The sequence below is a fragment of the Pseudopipra pipra genome, chromosome 10, assembly GCF_036250125.1.
Source record: "Pseudopipra pipra isolate bDixPip1 chromosome 10, bDixPip1.hap1, whole genome shotgun sequence".
NCBI classification, from domain to species: domain Eukaryota; kingdom Metazoa; phylum Chordata; class Aves; order Passeriformes; family Pipridae; genus Pseudopipra; species Pseudopipra pipra.
Window position 1 is genome coordinate 10,771,442 of NC_087558.1, and position 27,181 is coordinate 10,798,622.

Sequence of the window (27,181 nt, forward strand, 5' to 3'; positions counted from 1 at the left end):
CGGCCTCAGCTTTGTGGGCTGGCCCAGTGTGCTCATTATGCTGAAAAGTCTGTTCTTTGTAGTGTGTGTAGAATCAGCCCTGTGCTTTCCCTTGACTTGCAGTGGTGCCCACACGTGGCACTGGTGATGCAGTGGAGTTCCTCGAGGAGCGGGGTCGGTGCTCCTTGCAACGGGAATGCGCTGCCCAGCTTTTCATCCTGGCTGGAGGAGAAGGGCTGAGGCCTGTGCTGTTCAGGGCAGTGACATTGTTGTCAGGTGTCCCCTCCACCTGTTGCTAATGAGGATGCTCAGGGCCAGGAGCTGCCAGGGGGCTCTGCTGCAGAGACCCAGCAGAGACCCAGTGCTGCCTTCGTCTCAGCGCTGTTGGTGCGGGCAGCCTGGGGCATATACAGGCCTGGAGGTAAATACATGCTCTGTGTTGACCTTGCTGAATAATTTAAACTCAGAAAGCATTACAATACCTGCTGCTTACAATCTTCTCTGGTTTGTACCTTTTGGGTCTGGTTTCCTATACTAGGTCTCTGCTGTTGTCAAAACCTCTTTTTGTGGGTTTTTCCAGCGGAAGTGGCTTCAGTGGAGGCTGGTTGGAAGGTGTTTGGGAAGATTGGGAAGAATTGCCATGCTGGTTTGCTCCTATTTAGAAATCTGTGGGTGCCTGAGGACTCCATGGGAACAATTGCCTTGTCATAGGATTTCCAGGATTGAGGAATTTAGGACATTTGTGGTTTTGCTACCTGGAAGAACACTTGACTGTCTTTGGAAGACCAGCAACTTGTGTGTGGTCAGTGCAGACTGAAACATTTTTCCACATTTCCCCATTCTCACATTTTCCACATTTGCCCCTGGATTTTGCACAGAATGGCAAGACAGCAGAGACAGCAGAGACTTTCTCCTGTGCTCTTAGTTCTTGCCCAGCTTGTTGTGGAGCCATGGGAGGAGGAGGTGTTGCTGGGGCAAGGTGTGCCGTGGTAGCAGTTGTACCACCAGAATTGTCCCCGTTGGCTGTTCCACACAGAGAGAAGCAAGCTGCTGCTTGCATCTACACTTGGGCCATTAGCACAAATTGCACCAATCTGTGCTGTGAAATCTCTGCCTTTTCCTGGCTTGTTTTATGAAAAGTTAAAAAAAAAAAAAAAAAGGGAAAACGACATGAAATCGATATGGCAGAGGCGTCGGTTGCATGTTCACCTGCTGTCACTGCGAGAGGAAGCCGTGTCACTTGACACGCCGGGTGTATGGCACTTGTTGAGAAGATAGTTATTTCACGTCTCCCTATTTTTTTTGCATCAGTCATAAAATGGTTTGTTTAATGTGCATCATCTGAACGTTTCACTGAATAAGCTACCCAAAAAGGTTAATCTCCAATTCTGTAAGGCTTTTACTGTCGCATCCAGCTGCTTCAAAGACAGCAATGTGTGTATCTCTAATGATGACTTCCAGATGCAGAAGTAGCAGAGGCATCTACTTCTTTCAGGTGCCAAAACTGAGACTTACAAGGCCTGTTTTTTCAGAACACTTCATGTTTTGTAGCACTGTACATGGTTATAGTACAAATCTCAATTAAAGGTTGAACAAAGAATCTTAATCTCTTCTGGACGTGGTCTTTCTGTATCTTAGCCAGAAAAGGCAAAGCAATAAATATATGGGAAAAAAATGATATATGTGACTTTGCTCCTATCATTCAGAAGGTTTATGGCAGAGGCATAAACAGGATCTAATCTTTCCAAGTGATGCTTAGCTGCCAGACCACAAAGCATCTTTTCTGGTCTCCTTACCATTGCCTGCCTTGCACGCTCCCCATCTTCTGAAAACTGAATGAAGGCAAGGAGACCATTGTCCCACCTGGCTGCAACCTCCTTATTGACATGACTTGGCTTTCATACACCACTAGCAAGTAGAGTCTTCAGGTCTCGGTGAGTGTGTGCCCGTGTTGTCATTCCTCCTTTCAGCAGGAGTACTGCCTGCCTGAGAGATGGGTATGATCTGGCTGGGCTAAGCAGAAGTTCCTCGACTGTTGTCTGTAACTTCTGTCAGCAGGATATTTGTAAATTTAAACGCTTCCTCACAGAAGTATCAAAGGAACTAAGGCCACTTTTCAGCATGAACATGAAAGGCTTTCGTGCACTGGTGCAGCCAGGATTGCCATGGAGAACAAAGGCTTTTGCTAATCGCTTCTAATGCCTTTCAAGTTTATGCCTCATTTTTTCCCCTTTTTCAGACAGCGTCCCAGAGTAGAGACTTCAGTGACTGACTCACCAAATAATTAACAGGAGGAGGACTCCATCTCTGAAACTTTTGAACACCTCTTTTAATTTTCTTAAACCAGCCAGCACTCTGGCCAGGATCCAATTTGTGTAATTACATTTGACCTAACTTAATCTCTTGGCAGTTTCAATTGCATGTGGTAGTCGTCTTGGCTCCCTGTCCTGGGCTGCCATTCAATGCTACTCCATGGTTTTCAACAGCTGTTGTAATTCAGCTGTAGAAATGGGTGTATTTTCTTGGTGGAGGCATTCCTCATATCTCTATCCTTTGCTAAACATCCTTATCTCACTAATATTTTGGGAGGTGACGTGTCTGATGCTGCAGATGATCTTGCTGAAGTCCTTGGAGCTACTTTCACTCTTAAAGAAGAGCATGCATTTAGACTCTTAGTAGTTTGTCCGTCATATATTTTGAGATTGTTTTGAGTTTTTCGTCTTCATTAAGAGGCATTTATTTATTAGTCTCCTCAGCTACTGTGTGCTGCTTTAGGGACATTATTGGTGCAGGTATTCCTCTCTAGCATTGAAAACAGTACTTCTGTTATCAAATCTGTGTTAAATAGGAGTTTGTCACCTTCCCGTGCTGACAGCAGTTGGGCTGGCTGGCTGTAAGTGTTGGCATTGGTAAGAGTGCAAGTGATGAAGGAAAGCAAAAGCCCAGGGCAGCTGAGAAGGATTGCAGAGGGAAAAAAAAAACATCCCAAGTAGAAACTTGGAGATGAACAAAGTGCAGTAGCCAAAGGAACAGTTGGATGGATGATGTATGCGAAAGAGAAGACCCTGAGTTTTTGCATTGGCACATCCTTAGATGTGTAACAGAAATCTTGTTTTCACAGCAGATGGCAAATTGAGTGTTTCTTGACTTCAGCCCTCAGAAAAGGTGTATTTGTTACAAAGCTACTTGATCCTTTGGGACCAGGAGAAGCCCCTGCTGAGAGGAGACAGGAATTTAGATGAGATGGGGTGCAAAAGGTGATCTACTGCTGAAAGATGCAGTTGTGGCAAATTGTCTGCTACCATTTAGCTCTGCTTTTCTGAGAGTCTCCAGAAGTAGGATGGGAAATGTATTATTGCTGCTCTCCCTTTTTACTTATCTCTCATGAAATTTGGGATGTTTTTGATATTCAGAACTCTCCCCTGTGTTTCCAAACACTACTCAGTGTAAATCCTTTCTTTATTCTTTCTACATTGTCACCAAACCCTTGGGTTCATGAGAAAGATTTTGTTTTGCTAGGTAGAATATCCTGAAGATGGAGGTAAGGACTATCTTGGGAACACAAAAGTTATTCAGCCATTCATAAGGCCTGACTTTTATCCTCTGTGTCTCTCCCATAATTACACACATTTAAATCTCAGAGTAGACTAGAAGTCTTGTCTCTGTTGGTTTCAGTGACAGTGTAAATAAAGTCACCAGTGGTAACATTAAGATTTGTCGTCTGTCATAGTACATAAATGTTTGGAGTTGGAGCCATTTTATTTTGATGTATGCTGTGTATAACTTATAGGTTGGCAGAACTTTCTGCAAAATCCATGAACACTTTCCTAGAACTGAGATTTATCAAACCCTTATGGTGGTTGTCAGAGAAAGTGTGGCCAGGTTTGAGTGGTGGCTCACGATGTATCTGCAGTCATTGATGTTGCTTTTGAAGATCTGTTTGCATGTTAAATAATGGGGTGGGAAAAATTCCACTTCAGAGTTGTTGGGTTTTCCTTTACTACTGGACTGGACTGTCTACCATACTGAAGACAATTCTTTTCTTTTCCATGTTTCAGAGTACTTTGTAACTGGGTGTGCCTGAATGCATCAGCCTTTGGATGTGAGCGTCTTCTCTTGAAACAGCCTCTTGATACCCAACTGCCTGCTCTCTTGGGGTAAGAAGAGAAATGCACATGCAGAGATTAAGAATGTGGTTTGGGCAGAAGCAGAATGGCAAAGAGAAGTCAAGCAGCACTGGTGCCTCAGCTTGTAAATTTTGGAAATAATGAACTTGTCATGGAGAAAGGGAAAAAACTGTAAATCTGTCCATTGTAAATAAGACAAGTTATCAACTTAAGTTGCAGCAAGAGAAATTTAGCTGAGGCATTAGTGATGATCTCCTGCATTAAAGCTGATAGTTTGAAAGGCAAAGGTCAGTGTATCTGTGCAGAATGAGCTGCATGGTTTGATGATGAATTGATACAACAGCAATTAACTCTGGTGCTCAGTGTCTTTGTTACCTGAATGGTGATGTTCTTCTGGAGGGAAGTGTAAGCTCAGTGAGAAGAAGAGGTTTAATCCTCTGTTGTTGGCATGCAGCATAAACTTGTGGTAAAAACAGGAGGTTGTATCAACTCTGACTCCTTTGTAGAAAGTTTCTGGGAGTTTGGTTCTCTTCTGTGGTCCATGTAAGAGATTTACTCTCAGGTGGGCAATCTCATCTGTTTTATTGTGACATGAGAACACAATGCTACAGCTACAGATATACTGAGCAAAACACAAATATCATGTGGAACGCAGAGAGATTGGAGCCAGGGCTGATGAAATGGAGGAGAGTTTAATTTTTCTTCTCTTTCTCTTCTCTTCTTGTTCTCCATTGTGTTTCTTTGTCGTGCTTTGACAGCAAACACAGCAGGCTTTTCCTGAGTTTAAAAATGCTGGCTCACCAGCTGGGTCTTGAAATTATATCCTGAAGATGGCTGCTCCTTTAGTTCCCTTGCTTCTTCCTCCCTTCCCTGGGAGCTGCTGATGACAAACTGAGCCTGGACTCGGCAGCCTCTGAGCCATCATACTGAGAAGAGTGGGGTTCAGGTGCTTCGTCTTCCTTGGTCTGGTGAAGAAGATCAGTGAGATATCTGTCGTATCTCACAGGACATCTGAAATTCAACCTCTTGTTGGACTTTGGTTTCTGTACTATTTATATTTCATTCTTAGTGTCAGCAAATACTGGTCTGCCCTGGAGTTACACTACAATAAGACTAGTGTCTTATTGTTCATTATCGTCCTCTGCTTACCAGAGATAAGCTGTTGTGTCCCAGGGGTATTGGAACATGGAAGAAACTTTCAAATAGTTCTAAGAAATGCAGATGGTGTCAAGAGAGAAACAAGGGATGCCTTTCTGAAGTCACCTTTTTACATGTTTTTTTTTTTTTTTTCCCTTCCCTGCCTCCCCTTTCTTGAGCTTTTCAATTCCTGCAACTATCTGTTGAAATCTTGAAAGCAAAATGCGTTCATGGAAAGATACAATTTACTGTGTGCCCTCCTGATCTTTTGATCTCAGTCAATCAAATAAGTCCAAGACCTCTCAGTTCACCTTGTTTCAAGGACGGTTAATAAGTTGAGTGGTTGTGCCAATGGCAGTGATGGCTTTCCAGCCTTGTGCTTCTTTTATTGTTGTTATTATTTTTTATGATTCTGACCTTTCGGACTGGTCAGGGTAAGATTATTTGCAAAGAATACTCCATAAATATGCCTGTCAGGACCAGAGTTAACATTCAAGCATTGCTGCTTAGCAAAAGAAAACAATATGCCAAAGTTCAATTTAGATTTCCCTGCAGGGTTGAAAATAATGACAAGACTCACTTAACATGGCAGGGGTGAGTCCTGCCACCTCTGTGGGAGTGACTACCTTATGATCCTGCAGCACTTTGCAGCTCTGTGCCAGGGTAACTTGGCGGCTGCACCTGAAATTTGGCATCTGGTGCTGGGGCTCACTTGGGGAGGAGGATCCTTGGGTGTATCTCCTGAATCTTGAAGGTACCAGCTCAGTCAATTAGTAGTTCTCTTTGATTTTGCAACTGAATTTTTTTCCCTCTAATGCTGCACTCCTTGCTTTTGCTTGCAAATGAGGTTTTGTGGAGCTGCTCTAAGCTTTGTCCTGCAAAGTCATCCCGTTCTCATCCTTGCATTTGATCCTTGCACTCGGCACAAGCCAGTGTGTGTTCCAAGAGTGGCTTAGGAGAGCCTTAGTGCATCCTGGTATGTTGTGAGTTGTGGCCTGTGGGTTGCTTGCTGTGATCTCTGAGTGCTTTGAGAATCCCAGATTTCAGTGGGAATCTGGTTGCATTTTCCTTGCTGTGACTATTCATGGAAACAGTTCCTAGATGTCTCCCACTTAATGTTTGCCACCAAGGAGGCTTGCAGCATCCAGTGTCAAGAATCTTGCTTTACTGTCAGGAAATATAATGGTGATTGTCAATGTTTCTGCTGTCCTGTCAGCAAAATTGACTCCTGTGGTTGGGAGCAGCATGAGGAGTGAAACTGGGAGCCAGCAGCTGCTATTAAGGCATTAACCTGCAGTGTTTGAAAGCCACACAGTCTGTTGCATAGAAATAGTTTGTCAGAAGCATGTGGCTCTTCTGAGGTTATCTATTCTTCCTTCCATAGATGAGAAAGTGAAGGTATTGAAGATCACTTGCTTTGACCACAGGAAGTTCATGTTAGTGGAGCTCTGAGGCTGGATCTGAAACCCATAGGTTTGGCCAAAAAAAAAAAAAAAAAGCTACATGTGGTGAAAGGCAGCAAGTTCCCTGAAAAAATGTATGCTATCAATTGAGAAAGCAGACTGGGACTGGGTGGTGAAATAATGGTGCAAAAAGCAATGCAGCTTGTGGAAGGTCATGCAGCACCTCCATGCCAGACCAAGTCAGCAGCACTGTAACTTGCAGTGAAGATGGGTCTGGTTGCCTGTCAGCATCGGCTGAGAAATTAAAAAATAAAATAAATTAATTTGTCTTTAGGCCCATCTTATAATCCAGAAGTTGTTTCTCCAGCACCTGTAAATAACCCTTTTCTGGATTTACCTGCCTTGCTCATAATAGGAGAAGATATGGGGAAAAAGGGGGAACTGAGGATGGCAGGGCAGTGCCTTTGTTGTCTGGTGCCATACCCTCACAAGTCTGGTGGCCATGCCATGAACTGGGGAGAGGTATTCCCATCCCCATGGACAGCTGCCATCCTTCAGGTGCCAAGGGGAAAAACCCTTCCGTATACAGGAGTTTTGCATGGCCCAGAAAGCGACACTCTTTTTTTCTTATTCCAAAAGGGACTGGCAATTAGCAGCAGGGGTAATAGCCACCTGGAATTAAATTGTATGGAGGCATGAGAAATAGTAGGATATATTTAGAAATATCTATTGCATATATATATATACCTCTTAAGAAACATGTTGGAGATGCCATATCCATAAATACTAATAAGGCTGTTTGATTCCAATTTTCAGGTAAGATTAACATTTTATTGAGTATTATATCTGTCACATTCAATGCTTTAGTGTACCATCCTCTCAGGCTTATTAGCATAATTGCAGTGCTTAAGCAACAATAAAAAATTCAACAGTAAAATAGCGGTTAGCACAGGCAATTTGTTATCAAAAGCTTTTACTTAAGGACAGCTTTTGAGCATATTTATTATCCAGTTAGGGCTATACATTATTTTTATTTAGAAAAACAAGAGGGAAACATTGTAGGGTTTTTTTTTCTTTTTTAATGTCTAAATCAGAAGGCCTGAAAATTGGTCACAGCCTTTTTCTGTTTCTTAAAATTGCTCAGCAAATTCATTTGGAGTGGGAAGGCAAGATAGCACAACAAACTCAGGTCTGGAGTAGGACTGTGACGTTAATAACTCAGCAGAACAATTCTGATAAATTCTGATGCTGACCTGGATTCCCTCGTTGCATCCCAGACCCTGAAGACACTGTCCTCCCCCTCTGTGGCTGATGGCACTGTCATCAGAGCAGCACAAAGGCAGGGGTGGCCCAGCCTCTTGCCCCACCAGTGGCTGCAGCCCCGGAGTCAGTGCAGCCGTGTGCTGCAGGGATGATGTACCTTCAGACAAGGGGAGGGACTGGATGGGACCTGCAGGAAAATGGACTTTGATTTCAGTGCTGGTTGTCTCTGAGGCTGGAGCAGAGGAGCATGGCCTGGCTGTGTGACAGTGCTGCACACTCCCTCTGTTCCTTTTCTCACTTTGAGGACACTTAAGGGAACAGTCCTTTTCCAGAAGATATATAGCACAGATGTGAATGCACATCTGTTCGTGTGCATGCCCCTGCTCGTGCACATACACACAGAAGGTCCCTGTTGCTAGCATGGCAAAATTTCATGTGAGTATTTTAATTTTCAACAAATTTTCTACGTGTATTTAAAACAAAAAAGTTGTACCTCATAAATGAAGAAGTAAATGAGTTTTAAACAACACAAGAAATCCTTACACTAAGAGGTCCATCAAGAAAAGCACATGTATATGGTGAGAGGAAGACTTGCTGTGATTGCTTGTGCTTCCTTTGCTGGTGGAGCCTCTTTACAGACCCTCTCTCTCTGCTTGGTTTTGCTCCTCCAACACCCTTCAGACCCGTAAATTCGTCTGGGTTTTTTGCTCCCATTTTGATGTTGTCTGAGCTTACCATGAGGAGAAGTGAAGGCAGTGCTGCTGCCACAGGGAAGAAGCTTGTGTTCATAGTGAAACAGGATGTGCAAGCAGGTTGTAGGAATTGGGAAGGGAGCACATGGAAGCAGGTGAAACTAAGCTGGGCACATATTAGAGAAGTGATGTGCTTGTGAGGTCCTCTTCACAAACACCCTCTCCTGTGAATATGTAGAATTTGAAAGGAGCTGGTTGTTTCAGATCCTTTTTTTTGAGGGTGGGATAAAAAACCAATGTTATTATTCAGAGATAAATTGTGTTTCAGATTCTAGTGTAGTTGAGTGTCTTGCATTGGTACACAGCTCACTCTCATGAAACTGCCTAGCACTGCATGCTCTTTAGACTTTCTGTCAACAGAGAGCTTGGTGATGCTCCTGGGAATATGAATACACAGAAACTGACTAAAGCTAAACTTCCTGGGAACTTTGCTCTCAGTGGAAATTTAACTGTGATTCAAGGTTGGATGAGGCTGCTCAAGAGCTTGTCAAGACAGTGGTGGCCTGGTGTGATCTTGAGGGATCACACTATCGTATGTGCCTTAGTCTACAAAAACAGACCTTATGGAGGGCTTTGTAGGCTGTAGTCTGGTGTAAGGGTAGTGGAGTGATGACATTTCTGGGAGAGGGTCTGTGTGAGGGGTTGAAAGACACAGTTTAGGTAAAACAGTGACACAGTGATTCCTACATCAAATTCCCCATGTGAGGTGGGAAACACCATGCCCAGCTCTGCAGAACTGGTGCTGCTGGAGTCTGGCTGCCACCATAGCCACCAGGAACACCTCATGCTCTCCTTCACGATGGATGGGGAGGGATGCTGGGAGGAGAGGGTTTGTCTGGAGATGAGTCTGCATGTGAACACATCTTCCTTCAGGAGGAAAGTGCCTGCATGCTTCTTGCAGGGAAAAAAAAAAATGGCTGAAAGAATTTAGCAGTGATAAATGTCATAAAAAATACTTATGCTGGAGTTTGTAAAGCCTGGAACATCTGTTCTCAACAGTGCTTTGATCATGTTGTGAGGCTTTTAAAATGATACTTCCATGAATTAAGTGAGATCCTTATGGCTGCAGGATTCCTTTCAGTGCCCTTTTTTTCATGGAGCAAAAAGGCAAATTTCACAGGGAACATTACATGACTTGAAACACATATTTTAACGGTTAGTATCAACCAAACAATGTTTTATTAGGTGCTAGAAAAATGTTCCAGTTCCATACCCCAGGAAGCAAAGCACTCCCATTTACTTTTAAGCTTATGGGAGCTGTACTTTGAAAAAAATGAATTCAAGAATTCAATGCTTGTATGTTACTGTATTCAAAACCAAAACAAACATGGTGAAGTGAGCTTAAACCTTTTTAAGTTGTTGTCAGAAAAGGGCCTTTTTGGGTTTTGTTTCCAGGCAGAGGTATAGATGAACCAGGATCCGTGTGTTTTCTGAGGGACCCACAGCAAAGGATGGTGAGACACTGATGATTTACTTCTCTCAGTCCACCGCCTTGGACTGAGTAGCTTTCATCCACTTTTCTCCAAGGACTCGTGCTTTCCCCTTTCCTTGTTATTTTAGGAGGCTTTTGCCTCTTGCCCTTCCAGCAGCTGAGTGTTTGTGGCTGAAATGTTTTGATGCTGAATGTCTTTGCTGTTTTGGGTTCTTTGCAGTGTCATGCCTGGCAGCAGGATTTCTGCTCCTGTGCCTTCCTGCTACAAGTAGGGAAAAGACTATCTCCTAGACTGTTTGCAGAAACAGCCTGTAGGACATGAGGGGTGGCAGGAAGGAGGGAGAAACTGAAGAGGAGATGTGGAACAAGGGGGGTCTCCTCCTGTGCTATGTTTGTATGTTCAGACTTGAGAAATCCTTTGCTGCTGCTGCAGCCTGCAAGTCTGGTAGCTCCAAGCAGGATGGTGGGGCAAGGCTCCTTGCTCCAGTCTCTTCTTCCCTCCCTGGGATGGATGAATGGACCTGTGGGTGGCCCTCGGGCTCTACCCAGCAAGCAGGAGCCTGGGGCAATCAATTGGTTCTTCATTTAGAGACTCTTCAAGCTGTGAAAGGAGGAAAAGTTATGATCATAAATAACAGAGGAGGAATATAGATGGGCTTCCTAGTAAGGTTCTGGATGTCAGGGGTTAATTTATGAAAACTAAATTGTTTAATTCCTGCAGCAACCGAACAGGTGAACAGGCGGCTTATTGCCATGACATATCCATTTATAGCAGTTTTCCATTGCTAACACCTGCGACTCAGTTCTGTTACATGCTTATGCTGTCTGTTAATTATTTACCAATGATTTACAAGTACAGAGTGCAAATAAAATGCTTCTATTCAGAAGACTGCATTGCACACCCAAGATTCCTGGGAATTAGGGCACTCTGCTATCGTGTACAATCCCATCAACATCCCTGGGCTTTTGATGGAGGAGTCCTTGTATGTGCCTGAGCAGGAGACAGCCCTTTGCCCGCCAGAGCTGGCACACAGAGGGGCTGTGGTGTTAGTGAAGGGCTTACTACACGCAGGGCTCTGCTGTATGAGTGGATCCGCGTTCTTTGCTTCCCAGCAGATTGATTTTTGCCATTTTAAATTACTTTCTTCCTCCTCTACAAAGGCTCATTCTTCTTCATAAATGATGGCAGCAGCAAACTGTTTAAAAAAAAAAAACACAGCATGATGTGCTTTTTTTAAAAGAATAAAATAGTATAAAAGTCAAGTAGCAGATCAAGTTCTGACTCAGCTCGTAACTTATGATCCTATGTTATTTCTGTAACATTTTTAGCTTATGACCAAATTTTTCTAATATTAGGACACTGCCATAGAAAGTGTGTCAGTCCCAGGCTGCCAGAACCTGTCACTGTACAGAATATATACCCTTTTGAGCAAGTGTGCAGGAGCAGGCCAGTAAGTTCTTTGTTGTGGTTTTAAATTGCTGAAGTTCCTTTTTTTTTTTTCTTTTTTTCTGTCTGTTTGGTTTTGGTTGTTTTTGTTGATTTACTTAGCAAACAGTGCTGTGCAGAACAACATAGCTGCTTTTTCTTTCTCACGCAGTCAGGCACTGGGCTCCCGTCCCCAACTGTGCCTCTTGCAACTGGAGTTGCTTTATTGGTAGATTTTCAGCCAGTGTGAAGTGCTGTAAGTCAGTTCAAACTGTACCAACTGTATGGATTTTATGGAAGTTGAGAATCTGGTCATACAGCTCGTGGTTTTAGTAAGGAAGGAGTTCTGGAGATGGTTCTCCTCTTCTAGGCAGCAAGAAAGTACATGCAAAGTTTATCTAAGCTCACGGAAAGCGTGTGTGAACAAATAAGCATCTGTGTTGCAGAGAATGCTATTACTGAGGAAATCCCAAAGTTTACGAGTAGGATTTTTTTGTAGGTTCAAATCTGCTGTGGTTTCAGAGTATCTAAGGACACTTAAAATAGTGAAACTCCAGTCCAGCCCAAACATACATGACACTCACAGCAGCAAAACCATCCTTGTGTTTAGTACTACTGATCAGCTCACTAATACAACATCTGCTCTGGGATTCTGTGTTTAATTTTTGTCTGGATACTAAAGAGGAATGCAGGGTTAATGAGCTGTGTCCTGTTTCTCTTCACAATGCTGTATTTGCACTTTGTGGCTGCTTTTCATGGTTCTTTGCAGCAGCCCTAAAACGTTAACTGACCTGAAGAAATCAACAACGGACGCTTAAAAAATCCAAAAGAAAAGCTAGAAAGGATGTTGCTTTCTAGCTTTTCATGTGAACACCTTGTACTCAGACCCACTTTGATTAAGTAACCAGCGAAGCCTATTCATATGTACTCCAATTAAAATTTAATGAAGCAAGAGGATGTATTTGTGTATGCTGACTAATGCAGGAGGAATAGATTCCTGTAACTGCTCTGCAAGCCCTTTCCTTTGCCATCACGGCTCAATTTACTAGAAAGCTCCTCAGCAACTGTGGGCCTCCTCTGGCATGAACAACCCTCACAAGTCTGGGGTCTTGTGCTTACAGCAAGAGGTGATGATGGCCCAAATGTGGAATAAAGTGGCTCTTCTGTAAAGCAGAGCCTTACCAATGAAGCCCAGTTTGGCTGATTGCCAGAGGTGAGCCAAGGCTTCTGCCCTAATGTGCTCCATTGGATAAGAGGGAGTCACTGGATGTGTGTGCTCTATCTGCCCTGATGCCAAAACTATCACCGAGCAGCAGTTGGATGAGTGGAGCAACACGTAGCAAGAAGGGAAGTCCCGTGGGCCCTGATTTGTAAGTAGGAAACGGGTGCTCAAGCAGGGTCTGTATGACTGGTAAGCTGGTGCCAGGAAACAGACAGGCTTTTGGTGCCTCAGCCTTTGCTGTGGGTTTATTGGGTAGTTGCTTTGGTACTTGTGTTACCAAAGGGATCCGGCCCTGCTTTGCAGGGCATTTTGCTTCTAAAATGTGACAGGGAGTGCACAGACATCTGCATGGACAATGAAACAACTGGACAGGGGTGGTACTGAGACTTGCTTACTTTCACACTGTCTCCATCTCTGCCTGGGTGCTTCCACCTCTGGGGCAGCTGCAGAGCTCCTGCACCATTTTGCACCCAGGATATGGACTGTAGAAATGATATTAAAGGAGCTCATCTGCTCATTGCATAGTGCCCTGTGACTTCAGATTTGTTCAGGGACTGATAGCCCACCTCTAGAGTGGAATCTGGCAGTGGGGTGATGCTGTACAGCTATGTTAAATGCCATTTTTGGATAAGCAATGAAAGATCCTGCTGTATTCACTCATATAATGGGTTGGGCGATGAAACGGAAATGCTGTGGTGGAATTTGCCTTTGCTGCTGACCCTTGCATGACATGTGAAAGCTCCTCATCACCAGACCTTTGTTCCGCCTTATCCAGAATACAAAGCAGTGTTTCATCGGCATGGCTGACTGTTCCCTTCTGTCTTGACTCAGTGGCAGGACTGCAGCAAGCTTTCCCAACATACACTGTGTTTTCCAGTTATCATCCACTTCAATCCCAGTTCCGTCCTGCCAAGGCTCTCACTTGTACTGTTGCAGTGAAGTGCTGAAGAAGCCTTCAAAGGGAGATGCAACTCTGGAGCTGAGATCTTGGCCTTCATTTTTGGCCTGGAAAGCTGCTCTTGGAACAGTAAGCATGAGATTTCTCTTGAAACCTTCTTTGTGTGCCTTTCTGAAGAAATAGCTGGAAGGAGAAGACCTGTCAGTTGAGCTCTAAAAGAGAAACCTATTGGCTCTGAATACACTGGGGACATTATTTAAGGTCAGTTGATCTGTGAGAAGGCACAACTTATCTAATGCAGCCTAAGGTTAGTTATGCAACAGACAGGCTGTTCTTTGTTGTGAAGAACAACTTCAGTGTGTGCCTGTGAAAATCAAAGGTCTTGCTGAAGGCATGTTGTGTTCTGGCTGGAAGCTATTGGGTGTCCTCCTCTAGTGGTTTTCCTTCTGTAGTAGATTAGCATCATGGAAAGGTTTTCAGAGGAAAAGGCATTCAGCCGTTGCAGGCTGCAGGGGTGGAGCTGCCAGTAGATGTGTGCTTTGGTGGGTGCTGGTGCAGGACCACGTGCATGTGTGTTTCAGACCAGCTTTTACCTCTGTCTGTTCTCCACTGTGCATCTCTCTGTGTCAGAGACCAGGTCACTGAATTGTCTAGATGCCTACATAGGGCAGTATTTTTGAGGTAAACACTGAAAGGGGTGTTTTCTGACTCCTAAAGAGAGAGATGTAACAACTTGCTATTTATGTTGGTTTGAAATATGACATTTGCAGTGTACTGGCTGCATGGGCACTGATGTCTCCTTTCTTGGAGAACTTTTCTTTCCCCATCATCTCTTATTAAACATGCTGCCCAGCCAAAGTGCTGTTATCTCTCCAGAGAGACTCAGCAAATAGAAGAAAGGGTATTTTTTTTCTTTAAAATTAGGGTTGGTCTCCTGTGCCTTGTGGGGTGGATAAGAGTGAGCAGTTCTGGGTAGGCATTTTTGGATTTGAGTCTCTATGCACAGTAAAAAATGCTTTATTGCTTGTGCAAAGCTAAGCGTAATATTCAGCAAGCTTGCCTGATATGCTCCTGGATGGTCTTCTTTCTGTGCTTTTTATTGGTGTGGTGTGTGCTGGGAGGTTTAATATTTGCAGGATGAAGATATTTTAACTAGCTTTGCACAAATGCTGGTCTTGTGTGGTTTCTTAGCAGTGCCTTCCTGGACAGAACTACATGGTAGCGAAAGTAATCAAATACCCTGAGATTTTTTTTTTTTTTTGAGGACTTTATGTAAGAGATGGAAAAATTAAACCTTAAAAGGAAATAACTAAGGTGTATAGTCACAAAACGTTGTTTTTCCTAGAAACTCAACTTAATACGTAGACAGCTTGGTAAAGCCCAAATTGTCTGCGACAGAAAGGTGATGACTGTGACATGGTGTGACTGGGGGGAGCAAACTGGTATTGCTGCAGTGATCCCTGGTCTGGGTGATGCAGATGTTCCAAGCTCAGGGGGAGTGTTCCCATCTCCCTTAATGCAGCTTGGGACCAAAAGGGTTTTTCTTAGTTGCCTCTTGCTCTGGAAGCTTTTGGCTGTGCAGCTGCTTTTGGCATTTGGCTTTTGGCATTCCTGTGATCTCCCTCTGAAGTCTGCTCAGGTGTTGCAGTTAATAAGAAATTTCCTCTGCTTTACAAAGATCAGACTCTACTTTCCCCCTTCTCAGCATCCAAAATGATTAGCAGTTTCTGTGGATTCAAGCCTATGGATTTTATGAGGACCCCTGACAGCCAGGGGTGATTGTGCTCTTCCCGAGTGTTTTCTAACTAGGAGGAAATCAATGCATCAAGGGGGACTGTGCCTGACATCTATTAATTACACAGTCCCCTTATGTCTAATGTACCAGAAGAGGGTCTAAAAGGCAACCCCCTTTGCCCTGGCTAATTGATACAGAAACAAATTGATACAAATGAATGTAAACTGGTTCCTTAACAAAAAGGAGAACATTAGTTTGGTAGTTGGAATTGGAAGGAGCAGTTGCAAACTGAAATAAAACATACAGTAGTGTGAGATAGTTGGTTGCAGCAGCCCCCTAAATGATCCCAGCAGCCCTGCAGTGCCCCGTGCTAAATGCTTGGGAATAAAACATGTTCTGCTGTTAATGCTGCATCAAATGAAGGCATTGTGGTACGTGCCTGGGGCAATGGGCTGGTGGATAATTACTGTGCCCTTCCAGTACACCATAGATGAGCTGATTTTGAAGCTTTACCATCCTGACTTCTGCAGCACAAATTCTGCTAAATATGACATCAGTGTTAAGAGCTGTGGCACTTGTGGTTACAGCTTTGGGATTCGTTATATTTACTTTCTAGGGAACTAAAATTCAAAGCAGCTTTTATGGCTGTCATGACAATACTGTCAGTTTCGAAAGAGGTGGGTAAATGTGCATTGACCTTTGACTAATATGGCCATATCCTATTTTCCGTGTGTTTCCAATTAGGAGAACTATGTTACGAATTTTTGAAAGAAATTTTTAAAAGAGAAAAGTTATTTAACTGCAAGACTTCTGCTTCTTCCCAAAAATAAAAGTAGTGAATTTTTTTCCTAGTGCAGAAGGTTTCATATAACTATTATTATAAGCTGGAAATCAAGATTTAATAATAGCACCATACCATCTGCCACCAGTGGTGGAAGAACAAGACTGAACCCTTGACTGCTGTAAGCATTTTTAATTTGCAGCTTGGAGTGAGGCCACAGGGCTTCACATCCTTCTGTGGAGGAGAGGATGGGATTCTCAGTTGCTGCTGTTGATCCCAAGCTGTTGGGTTTTTAGTGCTGCAAATAACAGGTGCAGCATCTTGTTCTTGCTGGGTGTGGTGAGTTGTGCCTTCAGAGTAAAATGAAGGAGAGTGTTGACCGTGCCAGGCTCTCTGAAGCCATCTGCAAACTCCTGGTTGTCAATGACGAGAGCTGGACCAGCTCTTTGGGAGGACCATAGCTAGTTTTTTCATGTGTTTTGGTGGTGGTGGGAGGCAATGGGCCCATGCTGCTTTTTAAAGGGCACATCCCTCCTCCTTATTTTCCTGGATGTACATTGCAATATAATTTTATACCTTTATTCCTAAGACTTAGACTCCTTTTCATGAGCTGTGGTGGATCTTTTGCTACCTTAGGAAAAGCAGAACAGATTTTTCCAATTTTTAAAATGTACTTTGCTAAAAAGGTATTTTTGTCAAATTGCAGTTTCCTCCAAAACATTTTTCTTTATATAGAAAATGGTATTCCACCTCTCCTAGACCTTTGCTAACAGCTGTTCTGCTAGCTAAATGTCACTGAATTAAAAAGAAACAAAAATAAGAATATGATGGTTTCGGATAAAGATTTTAGTTGACTATTTCGGTCCCAGGTAGAAGTAAATCTCTCTTCTGAACGTTGATGTATTCTGGGGATTACTACCCTGCTGTTTTACCCTGTAGAACAATATAATAGTGCAGCATTTCTGGAAAACTGTTATAGATGTATAACATGTACATGGCTTTTGCCAGCGCAGGGAAGCGCTGGGGCAGCTATGTAGGACACCTGGTAACTGAGTGTGCTGCTGGTTTTGGTAACTCAGCCTTTAGAGCTGACCTATAACAAAGTTGATGCAATGGGATAGTTTCAGGTCGAGGTGCATAGGAAAAGGGGACCTGTGCCAGCCTTTTGAAGGTTGCTTTGATTTGTTGCTGGGCACAGTGAGGACTCCTGGGGTATTATCTGAGGATTAAGTGCAACATTAAACATTGGAGCTGGCTTGTCAAAGAAAGGGCAGTTTATCAAAATATAATTTATAACCAGCAGTTTACTACTGGCTACAGTAATTAATATGGAACATGATGAGGCCCATCATTAATGTGCTTTGTTGTCTCAGCTTGCATTACTGCTGCTGGCAAGGCCAGCTTTCGAGGCTAATGAGGGACAGAGAGGAAAGAAATTTGTGCTGCTGTTAACTGATGGTAATATTTCTCCAGGTTGCACACTGCATTGCATCTGATCACAAATCTCAGCCAGACATACCTGTCCAACAAAAGCTGCTTTTCCAAATTCTTGCTTAGAGAGGCAAGAATTATTGTTTGTGTCAAGGTTGCTCAGCGCTGGTGACAAACTCTGTTAGCATTGGGCTGGGGGAGAGGGTGCACAAGCTGGTCTGGAGGATGAGGAGAAAACTTCTCATTGGTCCAAATCCTAGTTAGGCTATGGGTGAGGGAAGGCAGTTAGCATCCAGTGGTGGTGATCAGTGAACTGGTCTCTGGGTGGTGGAAAATGGAAGAGGTTTTCCCAACATTTTATAATGGCCAAGTGCCCAGATGAGGGCAATGACTGGTGCTGTGTTGCTGATGGGAATCTGTTGTCGAGGAGCTTGTGGTTGGTTTGAGATGGGTCCCACTTCCTGATAGCCCATCTTGAGGTGCCTGAGAGCCATGTGACTTCAGCAGAACTTGTATTATCATGCTAGTTTCCAGAGAGATGTTTGGAGACATTCCCAGCATTGACTTTAGCTGCAGCAGCAGCTTGATCTCCTTTCTGGTATTTTGGGGCAGCTGATGGCTCTCCTAAGGTGTGTAAAGAGTTCATGTTAAAATAAAAAAAGCTGTTACCATGGTCTGTTTGCTCTACTGAGTCTGAGTTTGCCTGTATGCCAAAGAAAGATCCCACAATGTTATCCAAGTTAGAGAAATACCTGAGACTGGAGGGGCTTGGATGCAGGAGTCAGTCAGGTTTCCTACATGAAGACAGCAGTGGGAAAAACAAATGCCTTTGAAATTTGGCACGCTTATGGTTTAACACCCCCCTCAAATTTAAACATTTGGTCAAACAGTACTTTCTGACCTGGAGCTGCCCATGGTGATAATGCCTAACTGGGGCGCTTTTATAGTAGAGTGTGTTGTATGTTACTTTTATTGAGCATTGCCCAAATGGTTGAGAAGGATGTTTTAAAGAGTCTTGTGTTAGTCCAGATTTAGCTACTGACATTTCCCAAGAGCATCAGGGCTCTTGGGCTCTTGGCTCATCTGCAGGGAATCCAGAGGAACAAAACTAGAAAATTTCAGCAGTTCTGCTCGAGCTAGAACCAGGTAAGCAGTAGTCTCATGGTTCTCTCTCTTCATCTCTTCCAAACATGTGCTTTTTGGCATCTTTGGTGATAAAATCAGATACATTCATTTCATGTTAAGATGACATGATAAATGGTACATTTGCCAGTTTCATTTCCATTGCCTTGGTTATAATGGGTTTTGCTCTGTGCCCTTAGTCATCCCTGTTGCTGGCTGTAAAGGGTGGAGGGATGTGTCTTGTGGGGGATTATATACACCCATCATGTCCTTTTTTTAGATCTCAGTGCTTGACCTCCTTACTTATCCCATAAAGGAGCCTCTTGAACATTGACTAATCCCACCAGGATTTATGCAGCCTGGCTGAAAGCCAAGTCCTCTCTGGGTGGGTGCAAGATACATCAAGGAGTTTGAACATTTGTGTCCTGGCTTGCCTGAATTAATCTTAGTCAAAGCAGCTGGATGACTTGGTAATGCAGTGTTATGCCATCATCATTAAATTAATGCCAGGTAGGGCATGACAATTTCATGACCATTAAGAATATTTGTGTGCAAACGATGGGGCTGATCCAGAGAGATGCAGAATGGGGTATCACTGAGAAGTGCAGAGTCCTTAGTGTATGCACTTAGTAGGCTCAGACTACAGAGCTGACTAGATGACTCACAACAGGGTTGAAAACCTTGCTTCTTCAGAAATATTTAGTATTCCAGTTGGTTTTAGATTTTTACTGTTGAATTGATGTTTGTGTTGTAGCAGCAGGTGAACTTTCTCTTTGGGACCTTCAGTATATTTGATAAAGATACATTTCTCTGAGAACCACAGGGACAGCACAGCCAAGGATTCTGGAGGAGAGTACATGGCCAGAAACAGCTATCTGGAAAATGAACATTTCGAGCTAAAATATCAGTGCTCTTGCCTATTGTGGAGAGGGTCAAAATGCTATAAATGGCATGGTTTGGTTTGATGCAGGAGCCAGCAGATTACCCATCCCCAGTAATTGCAGTGTCCTTCCCATTTGGAGGGTTCTTAAGAAATTTTTGCTAGAATTAGATTCATGCTCTGCAGAGGCAGGGGGGGAAAGTTCTAAATATTTTGAATAGTTTTGAAAATAGTAATAATCTAATCACAATAAATAGCACAACAGTGGTTCAAATATTGCTCAGTAATCTTTACCTAATGCATGTGATGCCTTGGGCCTGTTGGCATGAATTTCTAGTTGCTTTTTGAAACAAAAAAATGGTCTTTTTCCCCAAAGAAAAACTTGTATTTACTGCTTCATGTGTCTGTATACACAGATACATGCATAGGTAGACTTGGTAACACTAATGTTGTCTTCTGTGATTTCATGCTATATTAGTGAGGAGTGTGTTGTTGCCAAGCTTTCCAGTATTTGTAAAAGGTCTACATGGGTAATAAAATCTCATTGGGAGAATTGGTCTAATTTTGAGATTGAGAGGTGTGAGAATAAAGGATGCTTTACTGTAAATTGTAGGTAGGTAACAACAGAAACTTGAATATTAGAAGAAACTGGGTATCACACAAACCACACACTTTCACATCACTAAAACAAGAGCTGTGCTCACACAGAAACATGAACCTCTTTGCAAACCACAGAAAGTAAAAGGAGCACTCCTGTTTCATTATTGATCTAATTGTTCTTTTCTTGATATGAGAATAGATATGAAATGCTCTTGAATATTCCAGTATGCACAGAAACAGACTATTGCTTTTGGAAACTTTTAAAGGCACAGCACATACTGATAAATAGCAAGGCCATTTATTTCTGAGAGTTACAGCTACTTATCTAATGTCACCTAATTGTTCTTCTGGAACCGAACATATTATAGCTTTGATGAGAACTTTCCACTTAGGAGTGATATTAAATGAAGAGAGCCCAGACCATCTTTTCATATGACTAAATCAGTTTTGGAAGATCAGTTGGTGCAATCTTTTAAGTAAGTCCTGTTTTAAGAAAAAGGTTTTCTGAAGATTGGGTGTTCTGGAGTACCTCAGTGTTGGACTCCTCTAAAGCTCCCTTCTAACTCAAATTGCTCTGCAGTTCTTTGCGGTCTTTGCCTTTATCTATAATCTCTTTCCTTTGGTTTACAATCCCATTTAAGTCCAAGTTTCCTGAGTAACCTGAAAGTTTGGGCCCGTGGGACTTGTGCAAAATGTGTGTGGTTAAAACCTTGCCGTGTTTGCGTGTGAGAGCAAACATGCATACGAATGAGGTTCCTGGATCGATCCAGCGAAGTCTGGACGCGTTTCAAAGCTGAGAGTCTGACGAGGTGTGTGCTTTTCTGGGGGGGAACTGTGAAGGTGAGTATCAGTCTGTGCTCACCTCCGTGTTTTACAACACTCTTCCATTTATGATCTCCACCAGCTCTGCTGCTCCGCCTGCTCCTGCCAGCAGTCTCACCTCCTACTCTGCCAGGCTCTGCCAGACTGAGCAGATTCTGGAATCTGTTGGCTGCAGGCAGTGCAGCTCCCTGCCGGAGCCCTTCCTGAGGCTGTGGGCAGACCTGAGGGAAAGGGATCCTTGGTTCTCCTTGGGTTTTGGCAGTGGCTTGCTCTAGTGGCATTAGACACCTTTTCCCCTTGGTTTCAGCACCTTCTCTCTTGCTTGGTTTCTATAACTTAAAGAGCACTTCTATCACCAAATTTGGGTCTCCCATAGAATCATAGATGGGTTGGTTTGGAAGGCACCTTAAAAGATCATCTTGTTCCAAATCTGCTCTGCTGTAGGCAGGGACACCTTCCACTAGACCAGATGGCCTTGAACTCTTAACTAGAACTGCATAGTGGCTATTTTTTCGTAGTGGGTTATCCTAAATACCCAACTGTGAGAAAGAAGTCAGATGCAACCTTTAATAAAAGGCTTTTGAAGCAGTTTAGTTCATTTTGAGAACTAATTTTCACTTCCTAAAGTCTCTAACACTTCAAAATGGTCTAGAGATTTGCAGAAAAGGTCACTTCCAGCAGTAACTGGAATAAAAGGTGGAGAGGAAGAGTGACTTCTCTTGATAGCTTGTTCTTAAGACGTCTCAGTGATTTGTTTGATGAATCAGTGATGAATTTTTAGATGAATTCCCTGGCAATTCACTTTACCTGTATGTCATGTTCAGCTCATTGTAATTTTCCTTTCTTGTTTATTGGCTTGTTGATTTTTTTTTTCCCTTCCCCCAGGAAAACCAAATTAATTAGGTCTCTTTAAACCAAGATGAGCATGAGTCTCCAACTGGCAAGAATGTGACTGTGTGGTTGGAGAGATGTCACTTCTACAGAATAAAATGGCTTTGTAGTAGTTGTCCAAATTGGTGTTCAAATCCATATTCATTCTAAGGGCATTTTCCCTTGAATTGTCATGCAGTCCCAAGGCACTGAAGATAAGCTTGCACAAACCTATCCAAAAGTCAGCCTCTCAGAAATGTTAGGAACTTGCTGGCTTTGGGTCTCTGTTCTTGAGCCAGTAGGAGAGGAAGTTGGCTTTTGGTTTAGGCAGATCAGGCCAAACCCAGATTTGTTTGCATTTGTGCACCAAGTTTTGTTTTGTTTTGTTTCTGGAATAGCAGCTGTATATATAATGTAACGTGGGAAAAGATTAAGTAAACTCCTTTCAGAAAAACTTTAACAGACATTTGGCAAAAAAATAAGAAAGATGATGATTTTGCTCATTGTTTCCTCAGAGCTTGGAAAACCATTCTTTTGAGTCAAGGTGAATTGTTGATGTGTTTGTAGGACTAAAGAGCTGTTTCCAAGATGCACATAAATAGTCTGCAAGCACCCAGATGCTGCCAGGAAGAGAAGTAAACATTTAGCTCTGGAAAAGTGTAGATCACTTGCTCAGGGCCTCTACCCTGAAGGATTTATGTACTTGTATGTTGATGTTTCAGTAGCACAAGAAAAGCCTGATTTTTGGAACAAGTCTCAGTTGACCAACTCTGTAACAACAGGTCGTGACTATTGCCAGTGAGATGGACCACAGTCACAGCAGGTGGATGTGAAGAGTAAAGGTGGAAAAAGAGTGAGGGCGAAAACAGTGTTCCTGACAATGTTTTGGTAAAGCTGGTGATGCACAAGACTGACATTCAATAGCAGTGTTAAATGGTAGAGCTGTGCTTTCTTCCGGACTGTTCCCGATAGTGGCTGAGTATTGCCGTGCCTGCTGGATGGGAGCTGGGGAGAGGAGAAATGATTTACCCTGAACTCTGTCTGGAGATAGCACCTGAACCAGGGGCAGGAAATCATGATCCTTCAGCCCTGTTGAGGATAAGAAATTAATTTGTAATCCCCAGGCAGGTTCAAAAATTTTAATCCTCTACCTTGCAGCTGTTTTCTGTAACCTTTTGAACCAGAAGCTGGAGAGTACCAGCGTACATGAGTTGGATTTCTGTCTTTTTTACAGCTGGTCACTTTTTTAAGTACAACATCACCTGCTTGTGGTGTTCTGGTGCTCAGCCCACATAGTGGCATTTTGAATCATATGAATCAAACTTAACTTCCACTTTCCAGGAGAGTGGTCCAGTTCCCACTGAAGGATCATGTTGTCCTGAACTCTCACACAGTTCTTCCCTCCATCGTGAACTACAGTGTGGTGCTGAGCTGAGTACCCACCCAGACGTAGCCACGTTTCAGTGGCAGATGAAATTATTCCTGCCTCTATCAGTTTGTAAAGCACTTTGGGATCGTCTCAAGTGGAAAGTGTTGTTGTTTGTCTGAGCCAGTATTTTCTCCATGTTGTACTTCCATTGCTCCTGTTAGATATGTCAGGTTTCATTATATCTTCAGATAAGGCTGATGTGAAATGGGCTTCTGTTTTGTTTTCTCACCAGAGGAGTGATTCATATTCAAATTGAAATGTTGTATTGCTCTAAGCCAACCTTCTCCCCATGTGCTAATGGGAGGAGAGGGAGACACAGACGTGGACCAAGCAGGATTATTTTTCTCCTATTGCATTTAGAAACTTTCCAAATGGCTTTTTAGGAAGGCACGTGGACTTAACTGCTTGGCATGGGAGAATCCTGGTCTTGCATGTTTTAAGAATATGAGATGAGCCTGAATTTCGTCAGCTGTCTGTTTAGGCTGCAGACCCATATGCTACCAGCACTGTTCTCCAAAAGGAAGAAGACAATTTATGATCCACTTTAAGCTGAGGGTTTTCTTTTTTTTTTTTTGCGTGGTCCTGTATTTTCTCTTTATTCATACCACTAACTTTAAGAAAGTTGCTTGCACTAGTTTTGGGGCACTGACTCCACAGGCACCTTTTGCAGCACAGCCAAGGCCACCAGCTCATGGTCTCTGTTGGGACCATGACAGGACCCACAAGGATAACATAAGAGTTGTGTTGCTCTGTGACCTGCATGTCTAAGTGAATGTCTTTGTAGATCTTGTGGAGCCCAGTAGCTGTCCCATAAACATTTAGACTGAGATAATAATGTATTTAATGAAAGCCAATAAAATTTGGGTGAATATTCTCACCTTAGTGACCTCACTGAGCCTACTCAAGAGGAGATTTACCATATTTTAAACTTAAAACACAGCTCAGTCTGTTCTTTTCCTTGGTCCTTCCAGGTTGGGCTTAGGTATGTGAAATGATCCTCCTCCACTTGCCCTTTCTGTTTCCACAGATTTTGTGAAACTAGTTGAATGTTCCTAAGGTCCCCTCAAGTTTTGAGATAAATGTGATAGATGAGACATTGATCCTTGGAGGATCTGTTCCTTTAATGGAATATCGGTGGCCATGTCCTCTGTATTGCTTTGACAGTTCAATTATACTGACCAGCTGAGGGCATTGTGAGGATCGAAAACGTTCTGCATTTTTGTTGGCTTAAAATTAGAATTTACGTGAAAGTTTTTCCAAGGAGGAAGAAAGAAAAGAGACGGTGACAGATCTTCATAGCTGATTGTAGGTTTGTTCACCACAGGAGAGCTGGTGAGACAAATGTGAGACCTGGGTTACACGTCACCTAAATACTTTCTGACTTAAGAGCATTTGAGCTGGAATCACTTGCAATTAGCATGGACTTGGCAGAAACTGGCACTGCTGCTGTTTGCATAGAAACTGCTTGCAGAGTCCAGTTGTGCCATGAGGAAAACTGCTGTTAGCAATTAGCACAAGGGTAGTCTTGAGGTGATGTGTGTGCAGTGGCTGCTCTTAGAGCAGCAGATGTCCTTGATGACACACTAGCAGCTCTAAAAACAAGAGCCTAGCTGTCTGTCATCTGTACCTAGTCTCTCTCACCCAAACATGGTAGTTAATGTAATTGTCACCATAGCCACATATTTTTTAGGCAGCTGTTTGTGTCTGGGGGCTTTTAATTGCATTGCTTCTGAGAACCTAGGCATGTGCATGGTCCATGGAGATGTGACCATTGCTACCATTGCTCTGCTCTTGATAGTCTGCTTGGGTGAGGCAGTTTCCTCAGCTCGCTGTGGTCAGGCTGATGCTGAGTGCAACCTGTTGTAGACTCAAATGACCCAGCTGGGATCAATTGCCCAATTGACACAATAAATTATATTTAAGTCTGTTCAGTTAAGTAAATAAAGAGGACCAAAGGGGCACCTGCTGGTCCCCATAATTCGCGTTGCTGCTTGGAGGTTGCGTGAAGAGTCTCCTGCTTACTTGATGGAGCCTGGGAGCTTGTGAGTGGGTGGCGTGGGAACTGGGGACAACTGAGGATTCGTACAGGGATGCAGAGTTGCTCCTTGGGGCAGAACAATAAATGTATGATTCTTGGCCCTAGAACGAAGAAAGCAAGACGCTGAGGACTTGTTGCAACCCGTGCAGTCTGAGAATGTTTTCTTCTTGTCAGATGCTGCTGTCACATAAGTTATTTTATTGCCAAAGGGCAGGGAATGAACTAGTGAAGTGGGAGAGAGGGGTATGTACTGAAGGGCTGTGTGTTGTAAAATTCAGTGCACCAAGTGTGCAGTTCTTCACTTTCTGCTTTTGCAGTGTTTATTTACCTATATGATTTGGGGGGGGGGGAGAAGGCATGGTGGTGTAGGAGGTACATCTGTCTCATCCAGGAGAAAGCACGTGTTCAGATGAGAAAGCATTATGCATACAATGCCTGAAATCAGCCCTTAAAATAGCACACTCCACATCTTAGTAATGTATTGAATATATCTGGATAAGAAATAGGCTGATTGAAGTATTGAGCTTATTGTAGTGTGTCTGCTGTGACTCATCAGAAAATTGAAAGTCTTGAGACAAAACTCACCCCCCTTCAGTCTTTTTGGAAGAGAGAGGAGTTAGTCTTAGATGGGAAGTAATTAATTGTTCTGTGATTGCCCTAAATAGGTACTGAACAACAAGCTCATACTGAAGTATTTATATCCTAAGCCCTGTCTTGTGAGCCCAGCTATCCAGAGTCTCCATCAGACAGAGACGGTGAAAAAGAAAGTTCTCTAGAATGAGCAACGCTTCCACCTACATGCGTTTAAGCGAGACTGGTTGGAGGTGAGCTGGTAGGCTGCATGCTGTAATAAGCCATTTACTAGGATAATGGCTGCAGGCTACAAATGCTGTTTCTACTTTGTCTATTCAATGCAAACATTAAAAAAGAAAAAAGAAAAAACCCTCTCCCTTAGTAAAGTCTGTAATACTCTTAATCCTCAGTGTACTCCATGGATATTAACTCAGCCAATATTGTAACACCCCATGGAGGCAGGTGGCACGTACATGCAGCCCCTTTCATCCACCAGAGAAACTGAGGCAGTGGGAAGGACTTTAGGCTTCTGGTTTTAGACTGGGGCAAAATCCTGGGCAACAGTCTGGCTTGACGGTGACTAGGATGGAGCTGTCTGTTGGTCTTTGGTGGGAGCATGGGAATTATGACTTTTGGGGACTAATCCCATAAATTTAGGGTTTCATTTGGAGAGATTTGCTGCCTACTGTTGCAGGCTGCACTGCCCTGCATATGGAGTCATAAGAGGGTGCATTGGCACAGCTGGCAGAGGTGGATTGTGGGAGGATGAATATGTTCAGGAATATCTCCATAATTTACTGAATAGATATAGCCATTAGGTATCTGACTGCAGGATATTACTTGGAATCCAGATGTTGAGAATAGAAGCAAGACAATCAAGATGATCAAATACCTGTTTAAAAAAAAACAGTGCCCAAGGAAAAGGAGCTTGATGGCTTTGTGTTTGTCTGCAGTGAAGTCATGGCAACAGAGCACTCATTTAGCAAAATTAACTGTTTCTCTATCTTAGAAAAAAAAATCAAATGAAAATGATGCAAGGGAACATCCTTTTATCTAAACCAAATGAGTCCATTTGTGCCAAAGCAAAGGAGTCATTCTTGGGAGTTTGCTCCAGAGAGCACGTACTTTATTAGAACAGAATGTAATAGTTGTCCCAAAGCCATAACTATAAAAGCCTGGTGCCCTAGGCGAGCACTTTCAGTAACAGGAAAACCAAAGTTAGACTCCTGTACCCGTATGGTGTTGAAATAGGAGCATGATT

General features: G+C 43.1%; 1 protein-coding gene across 5 annotated transcripts in view; it reads left to right on the forward strand.

Moving 5' to 3' along the window:
• LPP (LIM domain containing preferred translocation partner in lipoma) overlaps window positions 1–27,181 on the forward strand; it is a 330,413-nt gene that overhangs the window by 57,630 nt on the left and 245,602 nt on the right. For all 5 annotated transcript variants that reach the window (XM_064666206.1, XM_064666205.1, XM_064666203.1 and 2 more), the window contains one exon: window positions 4,038–4,136. The gene's annotated coding sequence lies outside the window, so the exon portion shown is untranslated. The remainder of the gene's footprint in view (window positions 1–4,037; window positions 4,137–27,181) is intronic.